Here is a 27012-nt window from a genome sequence, read left to right on the forward strand (position 1 = left end):
AGTTTCAGTAGATTAGTACAAACTTTTAATGGTAGACGCTGTACCAGAAACAGTGCCATTTCCTTCGCTGATATCCCGCTTAGTGAAAACAATACTGTATACATTATAGAAAAACTTGAAAAATGAAACATATTTCTTGTATCAGAGAACAAAAATACTGATAAAGCAGCGTAGATTAAAGAGCTGAGCGTTTAAGAAATTAAGATAATAGAAAAGATAATAGAAAAATAATTGATGAAGTTATTAATTCACTTGAAAGATATTCAAGAGGCTAAAGTATTGATTGATATCAAAACGATAAAAGACAAACAGCCGGAGGTATTCGTTTATATTTGTGAGAAAATTAGCAAAGATTCTATTTAATTTATAAGCCAAAAAAAAAGGAAAGAAAAATATTGATGAAATTTTCAAACAATTTACAATAATCAGACAGACCTAAACACCATATATATATATATATATATATATATATATATATATATATATATATGTATACATATATATATACATATATATATATATATATGTGTGTGTGTGTGTGTGTATATATATATATATATATATATATATATATATATATATATATATATATATATATATATGTGTGTGTGTGTGTGTGTGTGTGAATGATTGAAAATAAATACTAAAGTTACTATGCATTAACGAAAGTTGTTATACGCAAACATTAGGAATGACCACGGCCACAGCTATTGTTGCTGCGGTCTAATCTCCTAAACAGACCACATCAGTGCGTGAACAGATACAGCGTTGTCTGGGTGGCACCAAGACGATGAAGAAGAAAAGGAGAGAAAAAAAAGGAGACGGATGCGGCATAATACTCTGGCACCGTTTTACTACGGAATGAGTAAGTTAACTGAGAACCAGGAGAAGGATGCAGCGTGGCACTGTGGCACTCTTTTACTACAGAGAGTGGGCGAAAGAGTGAGTACCATGCCAGTGCCATGAATCACTCCCTCCTCAACGTCTGGGATAAACATCAGAGCAAGAGAGGCATCACATTACAGGAGATAGAAGAGTCTTTTTAAGCTTTATTACATCCCCTTCCCCACTGTGGTCAGTGATGAGATTCTATAGATTGTGTGTGTCCGTTTGCACGACCGGCTATGTGCTTACGTCAAGAAATAGATTGCATTTTATGTGGTGCAATATTGGTTGATCTCTCTCTCTCTCTCTCTCTCTCTCTCTCTCTCTCTCTCTCTCTCTCTCTCTCTCAAAAGTAGCCGAATAAATATTTTTTCCAGTAGATTTAATTTTCTAGAATATTAGCTTGTGTAACGTCTTATGGAAAGATTTTATCGATAGACTAATTATTTTTACGTAATATGCAATATTATGTAGATCTTGTTATGAACAACAAAGATTGCTATAGCTTCGAGTATATTGCTATTGGTGTTCAGCTATAAGTTGCCAAAGAAAGTAATATAACTAGAGAGTATATCCATACAATCAATTTAGGGCTATAAATAAGTTCATATATTTCAAAAGGAGGTCAAGTTTGATGTTATGTATAAATTAATCAAACAGTAAGATATTCGGAGTTAGAATGTTAGAGAGGCTATATTTTGCATAAGTCAAGGGTCCTGCTGGTTTTGTGAGCAATATCTTTTCCAAGAACTTAGGCAAACATGGTAATCATTCTCACTTTATAGTGGCTGTGCGAATTAATGTATTGTTTTCCCAATATGACCAAGGGCCATAACAGTGAATAATATTAGCCGAAAATGCTAGTGATTGATCAGCCAAGATAAACATCTCCTTGGTCTATTTTATTTTCATTTAGTTTCAGTTGTATAATTACCGGGATTTGGAGAAACTGGGGGCCATCAAGAATAGAGATTGAAATATTGCATTAGGATGAAGACGTTAAGAAGAGATGGAGAAAGTATTTTAACAACTATTGAATACTGAAGATGAGAGAGAGGAACTGGGAGAAGCACAGAGGGTGAAAGGGGCCAGTGTTGGAGATACGAAATAAAGGAGTGAGTCCGGGATGAGTAAAATGAAAATGGAAAAGTACGAGGTCCCTCAGAGTTTCAAATTGAAATGATCAAGATACTAGCTACTGGGAAATATGGGAAGAGAAAATATTGCCTAAAGACTGTATATGGTATCTATATTTATGCAAAGATGATGTATGTAATGTGGTAACTGCAGGGTGTGATTTGAGAGAGGATAGTAAACAAGAGATTTTAAAGATTGGAAAACAGCATTATGGATTCATGAGGAGAGGGACTGTGGATGCCATCCGGCACCTACAGGAAAAGACGCTAGAGGAAAACCAGAATCTTTTCTGTGCATTTGTAGGTCTACAAAAAGCTAATGATGAATACCAAGAGAAAATATATTTGGGTGCTTGTGGAAGTGGAAAGTCCCAGAGAGATTGGAGAGAATGGTTGGGATGACGTACACAAAAACAAGGACAAAAGTAATAATAACAGTTGGGGAAACAGAAACCTTTTAAAGTTAGTGTTGGATTACACCAAGAGCCAGATTTAAGACCGTTTTTATTTGTGCTGGTCATGGATGTGTCAAGGAAGTCATCAGAAATGAAGATCTGTGGGAGTTTCTGTATGGAGATGATTTGGTGAATACCACTGAAGATGAGGAAGACTTACAAAAAAAGGGTTGTAGAGCGGCAGAATTCTTAGAAGTGTAACGATCCGAGAGAAGGTTGTGACTCAAAGGCAGGATGAAAGCAACTGAGTAACTTTATTACAGAACACTCGCCTTTATATACAAAAACTCAATGCAACAGGAAATTTCCTGTTCAACCGACACCGCACCGGTTAACAGTTAACGGTGAGAAAAACAGACATGTTATTTCAGGTTCTTGTTAATGCGTGGGGAGAGTGAAGATACGAGCATAATATATACACAAAATGAAATGTCGTTACTATGTGCGATCGTGTGGAACACAGTTGGTACATGGCTCCCCTCCTAAAAATGACATACTGTACATGTTAAATAGGGCACCCTGATCTAGAGAGGCGAACTGTAGGTGGGTCATCTGGCAGGAGATGAGCAGGTTTTAGACGATCAATGGAGACCCAGTCTTCTTTACCACGAATGTTTAGTAGGAATGCTTTTGGACTGCGACAGATCACAAGGAAAGGGCCCATGTAAGGGGGTGTTAGCGGTGGCTTGCTAGTGTCGTTGTGTAGGAAGACGTGTGTTGCAGAATGCAAGTCTGTCGGTATGTGATGATGCGTTGGGGGCTTGTAAGTGGCGGCATGGAGTGACGTGACGTATGCGCTGGAGATCGTTGAAGGAGGTTGCAAAAGGAAAAAATTTGGCAGGGACACCAACGGATCGCCATACACCATTTCAGCTGCTGAGACGTCGAGGGCGTCTGTAGGAGTGGTCCTTAGTCCCAGGGGGACCCAGGGAAGCTGAGTAAACCAGTTGGAATCCTTGCAGCGGGACATTAAACCTGCTTTGAGGGTGCAATGAAAATGTTCAACCATTCCATTGGCAGCGGGGTTGTAGGCAGTTGTCTGATGTAGGGTGATGCCCAGGAGATTCGCCAATGATGTCCACAATTGAGAGGTGAAAGTGGTACCCCTGTCAGAAGTAATATGCTCAGGGATACCAAATCTTACAATCCATCCTGTGAGTAAGGCAGATGTACATGATGCGGACGTTGCAGTTTCCATGGGAATGGCTTCAGGCCAACGAGTGGAGCGGTCGATGATGGTAAACAGGTAATGATGTCCTTGTGATGTGGGTAGGGGCCTACAACGGTGACGTGAATGTGTGCGAAACGACGCTGAGGTTGAGGAAAGGTGCCCACTCCTGAATCCGTGTGTCGATGTACTTTGGAAGTTTGGCAAGAAGTACAGGTGCGGACCCAATCCTTAGCATCCTTAGAAATGCCGTGCCAAATGAACTTCGTCTTCAGCAGCTGTGCAGTAGAACAGCACGAGGGATGAGAAAGGCTGTGAATGAAATCAAACACCTGCTGGCGCATGGGAGCAGGAATCCAAGGTCGTGGAACACCAGTACTGACGTCACAGAGGAGGGTGGTGTTGGAGTCTTCAAGGGGAAGTCTTCCCAATGGAGGGATGTGCAGGATGTCCTACATGCTTGATACTCTGGATCCTGTCGTTGGGCTTCAGCCAGGGTGTTGTAATCTAATCCCAGTTGAACGGCAGCCAATGTGTTTCTTGACAGGGCATCGGCAACGGGATTCGTTTTCCCAGGGACGTATTGAAGGGTGCAATTGTATTCAGCCACGGCGGAGAGATGTTGGTGTTGACAGGCGGACCAGGCGTCAGTCTGTCGAGTGAAGGCGTGCACCAGAGGCATGTGGTCTGTGCGAATGATGAAGGGCGTACCTTCTAAGAAATGGGGTAAGTGACGGACAGCCAAGTGCACCGCCAGCAATTCGTGATCGAAGGTAGAATAACACGATTCTGCCTTGGACAGTTTTCTGCTGAAGAAGGCCAATGAGGCGAGCCGTTGACCACCTGCTCGAGTACTGCACCAATAGCGACGTCACTGGCATCGGTGGAGAGAAGTAGAGGGGCATGTGGGATAGGAAAAGTGAGAGCTGCAGTGGTTGATAGGGCTTTCTTTGCATTGCAGAAGGCCGCCTCATGAAGGGGACCCCACTTCAGGTCCTTTGGCTTGCCCTTGAGGGAGGCGTAGAGGGGAGCAAGAGTGGCAGCAATGGCTGGCAGAAAACGGTGATAATAGTTGATCATGCCCAAGAATTCCTGCAGAGCTTTGACGGTCGAGGGCGCGGGGAAATCCTGAACAGCTGCTACCTTCTCAGGGAGGGGATGGACTCCTTCAGGAGTGCTGCGGTGCCCTAAGAACGACACTTCGTTGGCGCCAAAGGTGCACTTGTCGTACCGGACTACAAGGCTGTTTTGTTGCAGGCGGTCGAGCATGATGCGCAGGTGACGGAGGTGTTCCTCTTTTGAGGAGGAGAACACAAGTATGTCGTCCACATAACATACACAGAAGGGGAGGTCCCCTAAGATGCCATCCATGAGACGTTGAAAGTGGCCCCAGCATTATGAAGGCCAAAACAGGAGTAATTGAAGGTGTATGTACAAAATGGAGTGGTGTTGGCGGTCTTGGGGATGTCTTCTGGGTTCATAGGCACCTGATAATACCCCTTCAGGAGGTCGAGCGTGGAGAAAACCTTCGCTTTGTGCAGGTAAGAGGTCACGTCGGCGATGTTTGGGAGGGGGTAGTGATCCGGTTTTGTTTGCATGCGCCTGTAATCCCCACACGGACGGAGGGAGCCGTCTTTCTTCTGAACGATGTGTAAGGGTGACGACCATGGGCTGGAGGCCTTTTGGCAAAGGCCCATTTCCTCCATTTCGGCGAACGTCTGTTTGGGGGCTGCCAATCGTTCCGGTGCCAGACGTCTGAATTTTGCGAAGACTGGGGTCCCGTCGTCTTGATATGGTGATAAATGCCGTGCTTGGCAGGAGCCGTGGGCGTTTGGCGAAGTTCTGGACGGAAAACTTCTGGGAACAACGTAGGGAGGTGGGTGTAGGCATTCGTGGGTGCGCTGATTTGGAGAGCGAGGTTGGAAGGGGCGGGTTGAAGAGGTGTTGACAAGTACGAGTCTGCGTTGACCAGTCGTCGGTGGGCAACATCGACCAGAAGGTGGAAATGAGAGAGGAAATCCGAACCGAGTATTGGCAATGTGACGTCAGCAACGTGAAACTTCCAATTAAATTTACCATTTCCAAACGATAATGTGAGGTTCTCGTAACCGTAGGTGGGTATTGCAGATCCGTTGGCAGCTACCAAGCGGACGTCGGCAGATGTAGTCAAACTACGTCGTGTCCTGAAGAATTTCCTTGGCAAAAGAGAACGACAAGCACCCGTGTCTACCAAAAATCGCACGCCCGTTCGTGCATCATGTAAAAAGAAAAGATTAGAAGCACGGGAGGCCACCGCCACGAGCGATGGCCTACTTACTTGTTTTTTGGCCACTGACAATACTTGGCACATTTCTTCGCGGTTGCCCCGAATCTGTTGTGGTAGTAGCAAAACTGTGGCGGATGGGAGGCAGTAAGTGGCTGTAGAAGTCGTTGGTTGGGGCGCGAACGAGTGGTGGGTAGTGGGTGGCTTTGTCGCTGCTTCGGCACGTCACGGGGTAGGCGTGTATGTCCTACGGCATTCACGTCAGCTTTGGTTGACGTTGAATAGGCGTCCTCTTCGTTAGGAGTGGAGGCGTTGATGGAGGTCTTAAGGTCGGGAAGTGGCTGTCCATAAGGGCTTTAGTCATCAAGTCCTTTATGGGTAAACTATCGACATCGGGTATGGCAGCGCATACAGGTTCGGGTAAACGGTGTATCCAAAGGGCACAAAGCAGGTTCACCTCACGAGGAGAGCCGTCTGCGGCAGGTTGCAGGCGAGTGATACTGGTCATTTCCTTGAGGGTGAGGGAAGCCCTTTGGTCCCCCAACAGTTGTTGAGAGAGCTGAAAAAGCTTTGCTATACGGGCGGCTGGCGACGGCGAGTACTGCTGCAGAAGGTATGTTTTGAGGGCGTCATACGCTATTGGGGTGTCTCCTTGTTCACAAGGCCAGTCGGATATTTCCGGGAAGGTGTCCTCGGGTATCGCCGCGAGAACATAATCTCCCTTGGTGGTTGAACGAGTCACGCCTTGATGCGAAACTGGTCTTCTGCACGCTGAAACCAAGCAAACGCCTCTCCGCTGGTGAATGACGAAAGTTTCAATGGGGCAGCGCCAACTTCCGTGGAGTCCGCCATAGTGCCAATGATGGAGGGGCGAGGTGGGGTGGAAGGCTGGAGGAGCGAGTTGACTTCCTGGGTCACCAATGTAACGAGCCGAGAGAAGGTTGTGACTCAAAGGCAGGATGTAAGCAACTGAGTAACTTTATTACAGAACACTCGCTTTTATATACAAAATCTTAATGGAACAGGAAATTTCCTGTTCAACCGATAACGCACTGGTTAACAGTTAACGGTGAGAAAAACAGACATGTTATTTCAGGTTCTTATTAGTGCGAGGGGAGAGCAAAGATACAAGCATAATATATACACAAAATGAAATGTCGACACACAGTTGGTACAGGAGAGAGGTGGTTTGAGGGTGAGTGTGGATAAAACAGGTTAAATTGAGCAGTAAGTAAGGGAGGGACAGGATAGCCTTACATGTAAGGGGTAACAATTTAGATACTCAGTTTATATTATTAGTCAAGAGGGAGGATGCAAGACTGAAGTTGAGAATAGGATAAAAGAAGTCTGGGGGGAATTGAAGGAGGTAGAGGTTGTTGTATGCGATAAAAAAAAAAAAAATCCAATCAAAATAAAATTCAAAATTTATAGTACAGTAATAAGACCAGTGTTAATGTATGGATGGGAACATAGACGGGCTCTATGACGTAAAGAGGAAGCAGAGCTGGAGAAAACATAGATGAGAATGCAGAGATCGAATATGGCAATATCACTGCGTTAAAGATCGGAAACTGATGAAATAAGAAATGACAGCCATATAGTAAAGATTGCAGAGGTTTTAAGAGTGTCATGCCTTAGATGGTATGGATAAAATAAGAAAATGGCAGGCATAGTAAAGATTACAGAGGTTATGAAAGTCTCACACCTTAGGTGGTATAGATGAAATAAGAAAATGGCAGGTCTAGTAAAGATTGCAGAGTTTATAAGAGGGTCACGCCTTATATAGTATGGAGGAAATAAGAAAATTGCAGGTGAAGTAAAGATTGCAGAGGTTAGAAGAGTTTCATGCCTTAGATGGTATGAATAAAATAATAAAGTGGTAGGTATGGCAAAGATTGCTGAGGTTATAAAAGTGTCACACCTTAGGTGATATAAATGAAATAAGAAAATGGCAGGTGTGGTAAAGATTGCAGAGGTTATAAGAGCGTCACACCTTATATGGTATGGATGAAATAAGAAAATGACAGGTGTAGGAAAGATTGCAGAGGTAAGTGTGTCGCACCTTAGATGGTATGGATGAAATAAGAAAATGACAGGTGTAGGAAAGATTGCAGAGGTAAGTGTGTCACACCTTAGATGGTATGGATGAAATAAGAAAATGGCTGGTGTAGTAAATATTGCAGAGGTTACAAGAGTGTCACGCCTTATATGGTATGGACACATGTTGAGGATGCATGGTGGGGAAGGAGTGAGAAGGGCTTAGGAAAACCCTGTTGGGGGTGGGGTGGAGGGAGATCGCTAGGAAGGCAGAGAATTGGATGTCAAGATAAGGTAAAGGATGATCTAGAGAGAACAGGTTTTGGTGGGAGAGGATGCCTTTGTTAGAAGGCATTTGAGAGGGCGCATCAGGTACCCTACCCCATAATGTAGTGACAACGGTAGGAAGGAACATTGTGCCCTGTTCCTTTTCCAAGTTTCAAAACGAGTTGCTAAGGAGCAAATTAAGCCTCATTATCATGTTTATTTTATGCTCCTTGCCAACATGTGATAGTCTGGCCCCCCATTGCTATTCACTCAAGGCTGCAATTTTGGCCATATAAGATAGATTTTTCTTCGTTGCAAACATGTAAACAACTTTTACGAGAACTTTGATAAGATTGGATACTTTATGTTAGAACTTAATTGAAATGTTCATGAACAGCTCTTCATCAAGGAAGACATCACCAGGCTCAATACCAGCATGAAATAGGGCAACAGTATATATGAGTACATCATTTCATAAATTGTAAATTGCTTTAAAAAGAACAGAGCACTTGGTGGGTCTTTTATGGAATACTCTTTTATATAATTTCCCTTTTAGTAATTGCCAAATAGGTATTGGATGTTACTTGAAAACTATCATATTATGCGTAGCTATATTTGGTTTACGTAAATTTTATTGCACCTTAGAAAAAAAACTGTTATGGCTTTTGCAGTACTAGAAAAAAAACTGTTATGGCTTTTGCAGTACTAGAAAAAAACTGTTATGGCTTTTGCAGTACTAGAAAAAAACTGTTATGGCTTTTGCAGTACTAGAAAAAAACTGTTATGGCTTTTGCAGGTACTGCTAAGCTCAAGATGTGATTCATCCCTGGCTACTAAAGCTGCCCAGGGAATTCAGAATCCTGGTACAGAACTCACCCTAAGTGCCAGAAAGTATGTAAATGAATCCCAAAGCAATTTCACTATCATTCGCGTACATTCTCATGAGAGGTATTATAGCTTAAATTTATGAATAACATGAACTGTAATCCGTTTGACTTCAAAGACTCTGAGTGAAGAAGAACCTTACACACATATGTCAGCTTTGCATATGATTAATACCTTATGCAGTCTCGGTAGGTCAATAATCTACACTTTTGATGTTGTGAGAGAAAGCTTAAATTAATCCAACCAGTTATATTAGAGCCTGAGCAACCAAGGAATCGTATAATATTTTGAATACAATATCCCGCTGATAAACAATTCCACATTTTAAATGGACCAAAATCCTCAAAATTTAAAGTATGATTGTAAGTAGGTCAATGAAAGTGGCTCCTCAACATCCAGATCTTTTCATTAACAATCTCTTTTTAACTTTATACAACTCATTCTTGATTGCTACTGTTCTTTTGAGAAAGCCATTCGGTCGGTTTCTTCTTCAATTGCATGAAACATTTTGGGCTTATTGAGAAAGACTATTACGATTATCGGTGATCAGTCTATCCTAAGGAAACATTTTCATTCTTCCATTCTACCTTGTTTAGAGTATTGATTTCCTGTCTGGTCTTCACCTACTACTCTCATCCTAATTTTTTGGAAACAAATTTGTTGTCTATTAAATTCCTTATTCGTACATTTAGTTCTTTGTGCATATTGCATAATATTTTTCATGATACTGACCATCCTTTGTATACATATCTTCCCAAGCAGTTGGAGCCCTTAGGCTTGTAGCATCCTTTTTTTTCCAAGTAGAGTTATAGCTTAGCTAGTAATAATAGTATTAATGATATGATAAACATAATTTTGATCATAAAATTTCTTATTTTAATACCCACCTGATGTTCATATTACTTTTTCTTCAGAAGCTTGGGTTAATCGACACACCCTTGAAATTTTGAACTATAAAGTGTTTTCATTTTCTTTTGCTTTAATAATTTCATGCCCATAACAAGTGAATGGAACCCTCTAACGGCAAGTGGCAAAAAGCCAAAGTTGCCACGTCGGTTATCTATTGTCTTCAGGTTTTAAGTTGACATCATCTCTTTTCTTGATACCACGAGTCAGTGGGGAGGTTGGTCATGTATATGAATATCAGAGAGTATGAAAATAAGATATTTTGTCATTATTACTATAATCTCCTCTGATGTTCATATTGCTGACTCCTACAGTCTCTTGGAGGTGGGGTACAATTGAAGGGAAGAGATGGATAAATTTAAGTACAAGTAATGCAACGAGGTTAAGAGTTACTAACCAGGTCTGGATTACTTGTCTAGCTTATGTTGATAAACCCTGGAAATTAGTTTGAAATACGACCCTACGGATTATTTACTAAAGTGATTAAAGATGTTGTGCTGCAGAATGCCTCTCATGTTAGTTTTGATCCAGTTCATAATTGTGATTGATTCTAAATCGACTGTTGAGTACAACCCATATACATATACATACAGTACGTAAATGAAAGGTGATATTGTAAGGCGAGGCAATTTTGGACACCTTTTTAGTAACCTTTGTACAAAATCTATATTAATAATTTATGACCAAATACCAAACATGTTTTCAAGAGAGGGAGGTCTCATCCATAAAAAGGGCTTGTTTCATAATCATCAAAGAATTAGAAATTCTCGTATTTCAGCAATAAAAAAAATATATTAGAGGCGAGGCAATTTTGGACACGTCTGTAACTCCGTTAAGCGCCAAGGTTCAGTTGGGTAAACTATGACAATTTGTGGTCCCAACCAATATAAAAATGCTAGAAAAAAATTATAGACTTACATAAATTTTTGTGTCCGTAATCCAAGATTGTCCAATTTTGCCTCTCCAAGAAAAAAGTGAAAAGTTTGCCTGTCCTATTTTGCCTCACCATGGCTTTGAAAACTGTCCAATTTTGCCTTACTATGTGAATATGTAAATCAAACTTTTTATTCGAGCATACAAATGTACTTTTATGTATAAATCTCTATATATGTAATCATAAACATTCAAAATAAGACATAAAGGGTGCAGGGACACCCTGAGAGTTACATTTAAAAAAAAAAAAAAGTTTCTTTCTAGCTCGATGGTTATGATATTATTTTCAAAGTTATTTAATACTGGGGACACTCTTAAAGCTGTTGACACTCAGGGGGTGAAACCCTCAAAAAGATTGACCAAAACATGGTAACATCCTCGAGAGGGGTGTCACCCCAAATGCTAGAAATATCTAAAAAACTCTACTATATACATTGTTCCTATAATAATTCACATACCCAAATGAAAATTTCAGGAATTGAAATAGAATATATTTTCACTGTTCATGCTAACTTCCATGTTGATAACTGTCATGTTGCCTTTTTGATACGGAGATAAATGCAGCAACATTAGAGTGAACAGCGTGATAGATACATCAAGGAGGGGCAAAGCTGATCCCATAAAACAATATTCGTCCTAAGTTGTACCTATCCAGTTTAGTTTTATCATTGTTACCTCATACTATGAACGACCCATCAAAGAGATACGTTTACCTACAAAAGAAAGGGATACAATCGTGACAAATAATGGAAATACAAAGCAACCAGATATCTCTCGATTCTTTAAGAAAAAATGTGTCTGCAAACACTAACGTCAATTCAAAAAATCTAAATTGACCAGGGTAATATATAGTGATAATTGAACTGCTAGGATAGTCCCGATAGTAAATGATCAGGATTTATTTATACCTAAAATAAAAGAAATAAATTCAAATAATTTTGGAAGATATTAAGGAGCGTCCATTATTTTGCATTGGTAGAGCAACAAAAGGGTTTTTAGAGGAAGAAGGAGGCTAAGTGACTCGCCTTGAGGCCACATATCATCATCATCATCTCCTCCCACGCCTATCAACGCAAAGAGCCTCAATTAGATTTCGCTAGTCGTCTCTATCTTCAACTTTTAATTCAATATTTCTCCAATCACAATCTCCTACTTCATGCTTTATAGTCCTCAGCCATGTAGGCCTGGGTTTTCCAACTCTTCTAGTGCCTTGTGGAGGCCAGTTGAAAGGTTGGTGAACTAATATCTCTTAGGGAGAGCAAAGAGCATCCCTAAACCATCTCCATCTACCCCTCACCATGATCTCATCCACAAATGGCGCTCGAATAATCTCTCTTAGTTTAATTTCTAATCCTGTCCTCTCATTCAACACCCAATATTCTTCTGAGGGCTTTGTTCTCAAATCTACAAAATGAGTTTCATTAATATACCAAGATTCACTCCCATACAGTAACACCGATCTCACTAAACTGATATATAGCCTGATTATTATATGTAATTTTAGGCGACATGATTTCCAAATTTGACTTAACCTAGCCATCGTCTGATTTGCTTTTTTCAATCTTTCATTAAACTAAAATTCTAAAGCTCCTATATTAGATATCATAGTTCCTAAACATTCAAATAATTCTACCTCAATCCTTTATCCTTCCAAAGATATTTCATCTTCCTTTGCATATTCCGTTCTCATCATCTGTCTTTCTTCTATTTATCTCGAGCTCAACCTCATGTGATTTTTCATGCATTCTGGTAAGCAAGCTTTCCAAGCCCTGTGGTGTTCTGGTAATTAGGACAGCATCATCAGCATACTCTAGGTCTGCTAATTTTCTGTTACCAATCCAGTCCAATCCTTCTCTACCATCCCCAACCGATCTATGTATTACAAAATCTAAGAGGAGGATAAACAACATAGGTGACAACACATTCCCTTAGAGTACTCCACTGTTCACTGGAAATTCTATTGATAAGACGCCGCTAGCATTAACTTTGCATATGGTATGCTCATGAACAGACAATTAAATTTACATATTTGAGAGGAACTCCATAATGACTAGACTCTCCACAAAATATGCCAGAGCACATAATCAAAAGCTCTTTCATAGCCCACACATACCATCAAAAGTGGATTTCTATATTCTACATATTGCTGTACCACATGTCTTGAATGAAAATTTGGTCAGTACAACTTCTACCTTTTCTAAATCCTGCTTCTTCATCTCTCAGGTTTTCATCAATCTCTCTCTCTAGTCTCTTTAGAATGAGCATTCTATATATTTTTATGACAGCTGACGTAAGTGTGATGCCTTTGTAATGATTGCAATCAGTCAGATCTTTTTTTGTCATTTTCATCAGCACTCTTAGCTCCCATACATAAGGCTTTGCCTCTTCACGCCACATTCTACAAAATAATCTTGTAGGTAATCTGGGAGTCACTTCATTTTCAGGCAATATCATCTCAGCAGTTATTCCTTCGTATCCAGGGGCTTTCCATCTTTTGAGTTTTTTAAGAATAGCTTCGACTTCAAACACACCTAATTCATTCATGGCCACATCAAGGTCTTCATCAGTTTCAGGTATATCAACCAAATTATTCCCTTCGTATTTCTTATTTATGACCTCACTAAAGTGTTCAATCCAACGTTACCTTTCTTCATCTTCTTTTGTTATAACAGATCCCTCTTTCTTTTTGATGGGTATATGCGGCTGCTTCTATTTTCCCATAGAAATTTCATTAATAATTCTATGAGCAATTCCTACAACAAAGCCACTCCCCGAATTCTTAGCTTTGTCAGCCTCATCTGCTTTTCTGTCTAAATATTCTCTCCAATCATTCCTGATATTTCTTATGACCTCACTATCAATACTGAAATACTTGGCATGCTCTGCCTTGTAATTTTCATTACTTCCTCGAAACCTTTCAGAAATTAATTTCTGTCTTTGTCTTCTTTTTATAGTATCCCAAGTATCATTTGATATCCATGGTTTTCTCCTTGTAATTGCATGTCCCAAAACTTCGTCTCTTAAAGTCTCTTAAGACTGTAAATCGATTCCTACATTCAGTTACAAAGATTTCTGTGCTCATCCTCTAGAAGCTTAGTTGTATCAAACTTAGGTATTCTATCTACATTTCTGTTGGGTGCTTTCAGTTTTAATATTTGTGTGGCAATGGGGAACTGGTGATCACTACCAATATCTGCACCTCTATAGCTTGATACATATCTCGGAGTCCTCCTTCTCTGTTTATCAATGACCATGTGATCTATTTGATATTTGTAATTGCCACATGGTGAAGTCCATGTATATTTGTGTATCTCCTTGTGCTGGAAAAGAGTACCTCCAGTAACAAGATAGTTTGTTGAATAATAACTTATAAAATGTGCCCCATTTTCATTTGCAACTTCGTCAAGAACCTCAACAACCATCCCATTTTCTATCCCTTGAATATTCCTTCCAACTTTAGCATTGAAGTCATTAATCACAATTTTCATAATGTCTCTAGGTTCTCATCTATTATACTCTGCAGTTCTTCACAGTATTCATCTTTCCTTTCTTCAGAGGAATCATTTGTTGGCGCATAGCAAACTGTAATACTCATATTGCACTGTTTTGATTTAATTTTTGTAAGTAACAATCTGCTATCTACAGCTCTCCATTTGGTTAATGCCTTTTCTGCTCTTGGTGTCATCATCATTATTCCTACCTCTTCTCTTCTAACTCCATCTTGGTCTTAGAGTTCTTTACCTCTCCCCTTACAACGTGTTTCACTTAGGTCGAAGATATCCAAACTATATTTCATAAATTCATTCTCTACTAGCTGTAACTTCAAAGTTTGATTCATGGTTCTAACATTCCAATTACTAATTTTCAATTTTTCTTTAGTATTTACAAACCGGGAGTTTCTTAGCAACCCACTACGCCCGGGACTGGGGGCAATTCATTCATTTTCGTTTTCCATAGACTGACTAAATCCATAGAGAATTCATTGGCTAAATTCATCAAAGAATATCCAGTTTCTTAGTGATGAGCAGTGCCTATCTAAATAAGGCAAGTGACCCCTGCCGGTCCATACTAATTCCAGTAAGATCAACTGCCAGGCATCAGGAGTAGAGGAGTATCCAGAGCACCAAACGGATACATACCTTTTTCAAATTACAGATGGAATTAATGGTCCTTTATGAAATCCATGCCTCAAAGAGAATATTTAGTGCCATATTTAAAAAAACTGAAGCTGTTTTTTTAGCATTCGGTTGAATTAAATAGACCCGTCATATATACAAGCATTTAAATTGTCACGTATATGGCTATAGTGTGACGGCGCCGAGTAAGGTTGTGAACTCAAGGGCAGGTTGGAAACGACTGAGTTATATTATTGTAGAACTCTCTCCTTATATACAAAACCTCAAGGCAACAGGACATAAGTTCACAAGACAGACAATATTACAGAGGAAAAACCAGACATGAATTTTCATGTTCGTTTTAGTGCGAGGGAAGAGCGAAGATACAAGCATGATATATACAAAAGGAATTATGTACAATTGTGTGAAACACGGTTGGTACATGGTTCCCCCCCTAAAAATGACATACTGTACATGTTAAATAGGGCGCCCTGATCTAGAGAGGCGAACTGTAGGCGGGTCATCTGGCAGAAGATAAGCAGGTTTTAGACGATCAATGGAGACCCAGTCTTCTTTGCCCCGAATGTTTAGGAGGAATGCTTTCGGACTGCGTCGGATCACAAGGAAAGGGCCCGTGTAAGGGTGTGTTAGTGGTGGCTTGCTGGTGTCGTTGCGCAGGAAGACGTGCGTTGCAGAGTGCAAGTCCGTTGGTATGTGATGCTTCGCTGGGGGCTTGTAGGTCTGGCGGAACGGAGTAAATTTTCCCACGACGTGACGTATGCACTGGAGATCGTCGGAGGAGGTAGTAGAAGGAAAAATTTCGGCAGGGACGACCAACGGGTCGCCATACACCATTTCAGCTGCCGAGACGTCGAGGGCATCTTTAGGAGTGGTCCTTAGTCCCAGGAGGACCCAGGGAAGCTGAGTAAACCAGTTGCAATCCTTGCAGCGGGACATCAAAGCTGCTTTGAGGGTGCGATAAAAACATTCAACCATTCCATTGGCAGCGGGGTTGTAGGCCGTTGTCTGATGTAGGGTGATGCCCAGGAGATTTGCTAATGACGTCCACAATTGAGAGGTGAAAGTGGTTCCCCTGTCAGAAGTAATATGCTCAGGGATACCGAATCTTGAAATCCATCCAGAGAGTAAGGCAGATGTACATGAGGCGGACGTTGCAGTTTCCATGGGAATGGCTTCAGGCCAACGAGTGGAGCGGTCGATGACGGTAAACAGGTAACGATGTCCTTGTGATGTGGGTAGGGGGCCTACAACGGTGACGTGAATGTGTGCGAAACGACGCTGAGGTTGAGGAAAGGTGCCCACTCCTGAATCCGTGTGTCGATGTACTTTGGAAGTTTGGCAAGAAGTACAGGCGTGGACCCAATCCTTAGCATCCTTAGAAATGCCGTGCCAAATGAACTTTGCCTTCAGCAGCTGTGCAGTAGAACGGCACGAGGGATGTGAAAGGCCGTGAATGAAATCAAACACCTGCTGGCGTATGGGAGCAGGAATCCAAGGTCGCGGTCTACCAGTACTGACGTCACAGAGGAGGGTGGTGTTGGAGTCTTCAAGGGGAAAGTCTTCCCAACGGAGGGATGTGCAGGATATCCTACAAGCTTGATACTCTGGATCCTGTCGTTGGGCTTCAGCCAGGGTGTTGTAATCCAATCCCAGTTGAACGGCAGCCAATGTGTTTCTTGACAGGGCATCGGCAACGGGATTCATTTTCCCAGGGACGTATTGGAGGGTGCAATTGTATTCAGCCACGGCGGAGAGATGTCGGCGTTGACGGGCGGACCAGGCGTCAGACTGTCGAGTGAAGGCGTGCACCAGAGGCATGTGGTCTGTGGGAATGACGAAGGGCGTACCTTCTAAGAAATGGCGAAAGTGACGGACAGCCAAGTGCACCGCCAGCAATTCTCGATCGAAGGTAGAATAACCCGATTCTGCCTTGGACAGTTTTCTGCGGAAGAAGGCCAATGGGCGGGGCGAGCCTTTGACCACCTGCTCGAGTACTGCACCAATAGCGACGTCGCTGGCATCGGTGGAGAGGAGAGGGGCGTGTGGTATAGGAAAAGTGAGAGCCGCAGCAGTTGATAGGGCCTTCTTTGCATTGCAGAAGGCTGCTTCTTGAAGGGGACCCCACTTCAGGTCCTTCGGCTTGCCCTTAAGGGAGGCGTAGAGAGGAGCAAGAGTGGCGGCAATGGATGGCAGAAAACGGTGATAATAGTTGATCATGCCCAAGAATTCCTGCAGAGCTTTGACGGTCGAGGGCACGGGGAAGTTCTGAACGGCTGCTACCTTTTCAGGGACGGGGTGGACACCTTCAGGAGTGATGCGGTGCCCTAAGAACGAGACTTCGTTGGCGCCAAAGGTACACTTGTCGTACCGGACTACAAGGCCGTTTTGTTGCAGGCGGTCGAGCACGATGCGCAGGTGATGGAGGTGTTCCTCTTTTGAGGAGGAGAACACAAGTATGTCGTCCACATAACATACACAGAAAGGGAGGTCCCCTAAGATGCCATCCATGAGACGTTGAAACGTTGCCCCAGCATTACGAAGGCCAAAGCAGGAGTAATTGAAGGTGTATGTACCAAACGGAGTGGTGATGGCGGTCTTGGGGATGTCTTCTGGGTTCATAGGCACCTGATAATACCCCTTCAGGAGGTCGAGCGTAGAGAAAACCTTCGCTTTGTGCAGGTAGGAGGTCACGTCGGCAATGTTTGGGAGGGGGTAGTGATCCGGTTCTGTTTGCATGTTCAGGCGCCTGTAATCCCCGCACGGACGGAGGGAGCCGTCTTTCTTCAGAACGATTTGTAAGGGCGACGACCATGGGCTGGAGGCCTTTTGGCAAAGGCCCATTTTCTCTATTTCGGCGAACGTCTGTTTGGCGGCTGCCAATCGTTCCGGTGCCAGACGTCTGAATTTTGCGAAGACTGGGGGTCCCGTCGTCTTGATATGGTGATAAATACCGTGCTTGGCAGGAACCGTGTGCGTTTGGCGAAGTTCTGGACGGAAAAGTTCCGGGTACGACGTGAGGAGGTGGGCGTAGGCATCCGTGGGTGCGCTGATGTGGAGAGCGAGGTTAGAGGGGGCGGGTTGAAGAGGTGTCGACAAGTATGAGTCTGCGTTGACCAATCGTCGGTGGGCGACATCGATCAGAAGGTGGAAATGAGAGAGGAAATCCGACCGAGGATTGGCATTGTGACGTCAGCAACGAGAAACTTCCAATTGAATTTACCGTTTCCGAACGATAATGTGAGGTTCTCGTAACCGTAGGTGGGTATCGCAGATCCGTTGGCAGCTACTAAGCGGACGTCGGCAGATGTAGACAGACTACGTCGTGCCCTGAAGAGTTTCCTTGGCAAAAGAGAACGACAAGCACCCGTGTCTACCAAAAATAGCACGCCCGTTCCTGCATCCTGTAAAAAGAAAAGATTAGAAACATGGGAGGCCACCGCCACAAGCAATGGCCTACTTACACGTTTTATGGCCACTGACAATCCTTGGCACATTTCTTCGCGGTTGCCCTGAATCTGAAGTGGTAGTAGCAAAACTGCGGCGGATGGGAGGTAGTAAGTGGCTGTAGAAGTCGTTGGTTGGGGCGCGAGCGATTGGTGGGTGGTGGGCGGCTTTGTCGCCGCTTCGGCACGTCACGGGGTAGGCGTGTATGTCCTACGGCATTCATGTCAGCTTCGGTTGACGTTGAATAGGCGTCCTCGTCATCAGGGGTGGAGGCGTTGATGGAGGTCTTGAAGTGGCTGTCCATAAGGGCGTCGGCTTTGGTCATCAAGTCCTTTATGGGTAAACTATCGACATCGGGTATGGCAGCGTGTACAGGTTCGGGTAAACGGCGTATCCAAAGGGCACGAAGTAGGTTCACCTCACGAGGAGAGCCGTCTGCGGCAGGTTGAAGGCGAGCGATACTGGTCATTTCCCTGAGGGCAAGCGAAGCCCTTTGGTCCCCCAGTGGTTGTTGCGAGAGCTGAAAAAGCTTTGCTATACGGGCGGCTGGCGACGGCGAGTACTGCTGCAGAAGGTATGTTTTGAGGGCGTCTTACGCTATTGGGGTGTCTCCTTGTTCACAAAGCCAGTCGGATATTTCTGGGAAGGTGTCCTCGGGTATCGCCGCGAGAACATAATCCGCTTTGGTGGTTGAGCGAGTCACGCCCCTGATACGGAAGTGGACTTCTGCGCGTTGAAACCAAGCAAACGCCACTCCGGTGGCGAACGGTGAAAGTTTCAATGGGGCGGCCGGAGCGCCAACTGCTGTAGTAGAGTCCGTCTCCGTCATAGTACCAACGATGGAGGGGCGAGGGAGGTGGGGGTGGAAGGCAGTGGGAGCGAGTCGACTTCCGGGGTCACCAATGTGTTGGCGCCGAGTAAGGTTGTGAACTCAAGGGCAGGTTGGAAATGACTGAGTTATATTATTGTAGAACTCTCTCCTTATATACAAATCCTCAAGGCAACAGGACATAACAAGTTCACAAGACAGACAATATTACAGAGGAAAAACCATACATGAATTTTCATGTTCGTTTTAGTGCGAGGGAAGAGCGAAGATACAAGCATAATATATACAAAAGGAATTATGTACAATTGTGTGAAACACGGTTGGTACAATAGTATATATTGAATTGTTCACATTTATTTCCAATTTTGTACTTGTTCCTATTTTCTCATTAGTAGTAGGTTTGATTATCAATTTCTATGAAAAGAAAACTTTTTATTTTTTTTATTTTCTTATAAATCAATATGATTTTCTATTGAAATAAATGATAGAAAATATTTTCAAAGAACTATCATTTACCTATATATCTAGTTAAAATTATTAAGAATATATATATATATATATATATTTATATATATATATATATATATATATAGATATAGATAAATAGATAGTTTACAAAATCTCTTACTTAATAACTTAACATTATGAATTGGATTTTTTTTTTTTTAATTAAGTGTCCAAAATTGCCTTACCATTTTTCGAGGCGGGGCAAAATTGGACACTAGATATTCCAAATTTGTTCATTTATTTTTCATTTTAAACCTTCCTTTAGCATCATCCACTAATTTGTTTTCAGAAAAAATAATTTCATGTATTATTTCTGAGAAACCGTAAAAGGAAGGTCAGGCAATTATTGGACACCCATATTAGAATTTTTTTTTACGGGTACTTAATACATTTTTAAAAACCAGACTTACTAATATTCATAAAGTAGAAGGTTGGACAATTTCTAATAGCATTATAGTTTTCGAAAATTATAAATAGCTTAAGAGATATTGCATCTGTCCAATATTTGCCTTACTTGTCCAAAATTGCCTTACCCTACTATATTTAATGAACCGACTACCATGCATAAAATGTAATATAACGTACTTTTATAACGGTAAAGTCAATTACAATGTAAGAAATGACGAAGAGTCCAGAAGGCGTAGAGTCTAGTTTGTGCTAATATGAGAAAGTTTGAGTAGAAGTGACCTCATGCAAGAAGAGCCACAATTCTGAAATTCTTATATCTTAGTAATAATGAGTGTCTGTATGAAAGTGTTTTTGTTAAGTGAGTAGGAATAGTTTTAGTATCATCTTAGGAAATTATGTAAACAAAGTTCTATTATTACAAACATCCTTACAAGCCTTTTGGGTCTGAGGCTTGGTGATGTACCACGTGACAGTTAGCTGTTAATGTATATCTGAAGTGTATATAAACGTTGATTGGGGGTAGATGAGAACACATCTCTCTGGAAGTTCATCTATCTTCAACCGTCTTTTTGAAGTCAAGTAAAAGTTAAGTTTCCCTTAGTGTTCGATATCTTTTCCCTTTGATAATTCTGTTCTCTTCCACATCTCTGATCTAAATTTTTAATATAACTTTGATTTTGGTTGGGCTGATCTTAAGGAACTGAAGTGATAATAACCGTCTAAGTCCTTTGCAATTTGGTGTTTGAAATGCTTTAACGAAAGTGTTTGAACTCTATATAATCACTGTTGATTATCAATCAACAAACAAGAACAATATTCACTTAAAGTCTGACTTAGGTTGAGAAGTGGCTTAGATTATGTCAGGTTTAGGTTTGACTTCGATAATCATTCACGTTGATGAATGAGTTATAGGCTTTGAGGATTCCAGGTTTAAGTTTCAATCTTACTCACTCTCACAAGTACAAGATTTGAATTAATGAATAAAGGATAATTTCACCTACGTTTGTGTTAGTTTACAGGCCCGTGTACTCCCGCGAGTAACATAACATGATTAATGACTGGAAAATTGAACCCCCCAGTCAGGTTTATGTTTCAATCTCATCCAGCTGTGAATAGCAAATCCAAATAATATCTTTAAGAACTGGACTCGCCTATGACATTAATGTTGACGAGTACCAGATAGAGATCAGTGATTGCAATGATTTAAAAAGCATCATCAACATTTGGCAGGGTTTGGTTTGAATTCCATGCATTTCGCCCAATTACCAAATCTGGAATAATAACTAATATCTTTATTCAATCTTTTTTGTTTATTTTACAATCTCATACATTCTCAGAGGTACTATGTGGATTCCTGGCTAGAAAGCAGAACTACTTTTTGCCTAATTTTGGCTCTGACCCCACATGCTCATGTGACTACCAGATCCTGATTAGCAAATAAAGAACTAGATTTAGGTAATTCAGGGTCAAGTTTTAAGCTGACACACAATAGTCACTTATAGATCTGGATTACTGTATAAAGAATAGGATCCTCTTATCTCAGCTTTATGTTTAGAGTAAGCACTCCGATCGGTATCAAATCCAGATTAATATAGAGCTGGATTCACGAAAGTTGGCGTTTTATCTCTAAAGTTCCCTCAACAATCTCAGCGATTAAGGGTTCTCGCTTATTGTAACCTGACTCTTGGTCGAAAGACAATTGGTAGAATGATAATTCGTCAAAATGACAATTGGACGAAATGAATAGTAGTTTCATTTATCAAAAAAAAAAAAAAAATATTTAAAAATATTAAATAAGATATAATTTTATTTGTTTACAGTATTTTGTTCAAAAGGATTATAGTTGTAAAGCTAAAAATGTAAAAACAATAAAGATTATTTCAAATTTAATTAACGTGTAGGAATTTTATAAGTTATGGGCAATTGGTTTTAAAAAATCTAACCCGTCCTCGCGGCTGTGCTCGTCCACAATTTTTTTTCAGACGTTCATTGACTGTTATATCTCCAGTTTTTCCAAGAAATATCTATTCCCATGCTCAATTTGGAGTTCATTGCTCGCTTGCTTCTTTCTTAGCTTCCTCAAAAGCTTCGTTACTGAAGGATTCCGTACTAGAACCCGCTTATTAAACGCATGGTGTCACCCTTCCACTGAATTGTTTGTTCTTGGCAAATTTTTTTTACTAGACCATTGACCAACCACATGTCAATATCAAAAGTAGGTCTTTTTCTTCCTCCCTGAATTATCCCTAGCCAAGTTGTTTCAAAATAAACTAAAAAGTCGCTCAGGATTTCATCAGTCTGTAAGTCTAATGACTACGAAGTTGTTAAAAAGTGAACAGACATCTTCAGGAGGTGCAAATGCAAGGGCTTGTATTTGTTTGATTAAAAATACATTTTCCACTTCTCTATACCAACTTTGAAGCCCATGTGATTGAAGTTTGCGCCAAAAACACTGGCCAAAATGAAAAAAAAAAAAAACATCCATTGATAACCACTTCAGGGAAATTTCTTTTAATAGCCTTTATAGCTGTCTGTTCATACTCTATCAAAATGGATGAAACATTCAAGCTTCACAACCCTTTGCTTAATTTCATTTACAACGTTCAAGGCAGAATATCGAGTATCATTTGGCGGATGGAAATGCCGTGAAGGATTTCCTTGAATTATATCATTAATAGTTTGTAATCTTGCTTCACACTCACCCCGTTTTTCACATCTACAGTATGTTTTATCTCAATGTTTCTTATGAATTGTGTAACCAAGGGAACCACGAATTGTTGGTATCCCCCGGATTTACTGGAATCCCCAGGTAAATACTGGAATCCCCTTGAAAATTACCGAAATCCCCTACAATATCACTGTAAACCCTTAGAAATCGATAAATAATGGGTTTTTATTAGTTTACAATATTTTTTAGTAAATTAATTAGATAAAATGTGTATTTTAAAGCTTTTCTATATACCCTTTACACAATACTGTATATAAAAGGGTACAAAAGGGTACAGAACCCAACAAACCCAACCTAACCCAACCTAGTAGTTCCCAGGTCACAACCCCTAGCCTAGGGCAAGCCCCGGACCCCTTCCCAAGTCACAAACCTTCCCAGGTCATAACCCCTAGCCGAGGTTCTACCTGCAAATATATAAAAAATATAAATGCTAAAAACATAAGAATAAGGTATTTTAATTAAAACACATATTAGTTTTGATTTTTAAGGGTTTGCAGTGATATTGTTGGGGATTTCGGTAATTTTTAAGGGGATTCCAGTATTTACCTGAGGATTCCAGTAAATCCGGGGGATTTCAGTAATTCGAGGTACCGTGTGAGCAAAACCTTCATGCAAAAGTTTTTTAGCACCTCGCAAGGTTTTGATGAATTCCATTTTGCTTATGGGCTATAGTGAAATGTTTGATATTAGACTTAAGATAAGAATTTGTTTCAAACTACCATACTATTCTGCTAACTATTCGTAAAAAAACATACTATCAATGATTAGATACTTGAAAACAGAAATTATTTTTGTAAAAAACTACCATTCATTTCGACCAACTGTCATTTCGACGAATTGTCTGCATACCCTCGCTTATCAGATCTAGATCATATTGAGCGAAAAAATAACTTCTATCAAATTAAAGAGCTGAATCTACAGTTTGACGATTACCTGAGTTCAGAATATCGAAAAAGAACATTCTGACAATTACAAATCTGAAATGTTACAACTATATTCATTTAAGTTAACTCTAAGGTCTAAATAAAGACAATCACAAACATCAGGGCTTAATGAATGAAAACAAATATTTCCGTCAGATTTAGGACCAAATCAAACTACTACTTCGAATGCTGCTGTTCTAATACTGGAAAACAACGAAACCTTCGTTGTTCTGGTTTCAGCCCGCATTCTGTATCGAAAATGATAGTGCAATTATTGGAATTGGGTTTTTGTAGATGTAGTGTTGGATTCTGCACACTAGTACTAACGGTAAATGAATGAAAAGAAATTATTCCGTTTGTCAGGTGTGGGGTTCGAACCCACGCACTCTCACGAGTACCAGAGCTTAAATCTGGCGCCTTAGACCACTCGGCCAACCTGACATCCGACGGAGTGCCATCAGGCCAAGTGCCAATATTGTCTGCTTTTGATCGATGACGAGTGACGTAAATTCAAGATCTCTCCTAACATATTTTGTAAAATAGCTGTGACAATTTCATTATCTTAGCAACTCTCTCTCTCTCTCTCTCTCTCTCTCTCTCTCTCTCTCTCTCTCTCTCTCTCTCTCTCTCTCTCTCTCTCTCTCTCTCGTGTCCCTTATCTCCTTTGTACTTACATTTTTCCTTTGCGTTGCTATTCAAAACAAATTTTGATCCATTTCACTAATAACTATATTTTCTAATCGATTTATTTCGTGAAATGAATGCTCATTTATTGTCATAATACATTTTTAATTTTTAAAGCTATACTTTATAATTTGTTGGTAAATATTATATTTGTGCTGTGTTAATTGTATTCCATGACAATAAAATTAATGTGTTTTTTTTTTCTTTTTAATTATGAGCCATTACTTGACTGTGTTAGATTTAAAAAAAAATTTCAGTAAATTCCTTTTTCTGTTGCATATCATAGTTCCTGATGATAATGAAATACGTTTGTTTCTCCTTTTGCTCTTGTTCTTGTAACAACTATTCTGCTATTCTCATGTAGCCTACGCTGAAGTAGATTATGAATGGTTTAGGCATTACTGTCCTTTCCTACTATTGTTTCCACTGTTGCTAATATTTAATGGATTTATTTGCGCAGATCACCCCCCCCCCCCCACACTTTCTATCAGCTACCAGGAAGCGTCATTGTGATCAATCATTGGGTTGTATCCTAAGTACCGGCAGTAAAGTGAACTCATGACGTCATCAAAGATGCCTTTGGAAAAGATGGTTGAGACAGCAAGTCCTTTTCCCAAGTATGTTGCGTACCTTCCCCTAATTCCGAACATGGTACCTTCACTCTATATAATTATAGAAGTGCCAGTGGTAAGAGAGAGGGGATAGCAGCTCCGGACTGGACTACAGCAGGAGTGTATGCCTCTTTAATTTTTATGCTCATATTGTGGCCTTTGGATCTATTGATGTTACACATAACACCATATGGAATCGTATTGCATGTTTTATGAGCAATATGTATGCATTTATTCAGCTATTTATTCATTTATGTATTATGAATTTATTGAATTGTTTACTTTGTTTGTTTGCACACTAACACTTGGTGAATTTATCGTTCAGTTTATTTAAGTTAAAACCCGAAGTAGGTTGATGGACAAAGACACTTGTTGGCCGTATTTCCTCCTGACGAGAATTTGGAGTTCTACGGAACGAATCGCTCGTTTTGCGATTTATTTGATGGATACTACTTTTATTTATGTCGTTAGTTGCTGAATAACGAATGTTGTTGTAGATTTAATCGTTGTTGCTGTTGTTTACTTCATACCAAATCGTAGGTTTTACCGACTTACATAAATATGGTTGGGATAGATTATTTATCATTATTTTTCTTATGGGTTTTCAAAATATCCCAATTTACCAAAATTGTTTCTCATAATACATTATTTTTAATTTTTTTTTCTGCTTAATACATGAACTATGGATCTTGAAAAATAACATTATGCCCATATATAGCCCTGTTCAGGAGGAAACGAAGAAAAAATAAGCACGTCTTAATTCGTAGAAAGTTATAAAAACAGATTTTAAAAATTTGAATTTTATTGAAATCGGCTGATTTCCACCGAGTAGATAAGAGTCTTATACGGTAAGTGTTTGTACTGTAGTTTCCTTCAAATGCAACCGTGCTTTCAAGCTTATACCATTTGATTTTTTTACCATATCCGTTATATTCGGTGTTTCTCTTTTACTTCTATGGCAAGCCAACGTAATTAAAAGTAGGATGTGTGTATACTGTATATGACTGTAGACTGTGTTCAATTGCAAGAGATCACACAAAGGATAAGCGAGTTTTTATTGAACCTGGCAAAATACTCATGAGTGAGAGCCTCAACTTGTGATTGATGACGAAGATTCGACTGTTTCTCACCAAGGAGACGGCATCGCCCCGTTTTCCTTTTTCGAATCTTTACTCAACTGAAACTTGGAAATCAATCGCCGTAGATTCGTAAGGTAATTGAACGGCGTAGTTTGCATACGTTCGAGCAAGGTCTATAGATTAAGGCCTTGCGTTCAAGAGATTTCATTCTTTGTTGAGTGTCCATGATGGGAGTAGTCTACTGATTGATTACTCTTATTCAATATTTAATATTTTTGTTTTGAATTTAATTCATTTGCAAAATAGCATTTCCTATATTTCTTGACTTTTTGTTAGTCCCAAATTGATAACATTTACTTGATAACGTGCTTCTTTACATTTTGCTTTTACAGTACAGTACTTTGTTAATAATCACAGAAATTATCAGTATAAGAGATAAAGTACACAGACATATATATATATATATATATATATATATATATATATATATATATATATATATATATATATCATCAGCCGCAACTAGTTCACTGCAGGACAAATGCCTCAGACATGTCCTTCCACACATGTCTATTTATAGTCTTTCTATGCCAATCTATTCCAACAAATTTTCATAGCTCGTTAATCCACCATCTTCTCTTCCTTTCCTGCATCGTTTGCGATCTTTAAAGACCCGTTCTGTTATTCTTCTTGTCAATCTATTATCTCATTCTCATTATATGTCCTGC

The 27012-nt window shown here is 40.3% G+C and overlaps 1 long non-coding RNA gene and 1 other non-coding gene across 3 annotated transcripts in view; one reads left to right on the forward strand and one right to left on the reverse strand.

Annotated features, from left to right (window-relative positions):
* Positions 1–27012, forward strand: part of LOC137642631 (uncharacterized) — a 498287-nt gene that overhangs the window by 401791 nt on the left and 69484 nt on the right. The window lies entirely within an intron of this gene.
* TRNAL-UAA (transfer RNA leucine (anticodon UAA)) lies at positions 24268–24351 on the reverse strand. The gene has a single exon. It is a non-coding gene; the product is annotated as a tRNA-Leu (tRNA).

Source organism: Palaemon carinicauda, chromosome 1 (assembly GCF_036898095.1).
Source record: "Palaemon carinicauda isolate YSFRI2023 chromosome 1, ASM3689809v2, whole genome shotgun sequence".
Taxonomy (NCBI): domain Eukaryota; kingdom Metazoa; phylum Arthropoda; class Malacostraca; order Decapoda; family Palaemonidae; genus Palaemon; species Palaemon carinicauda.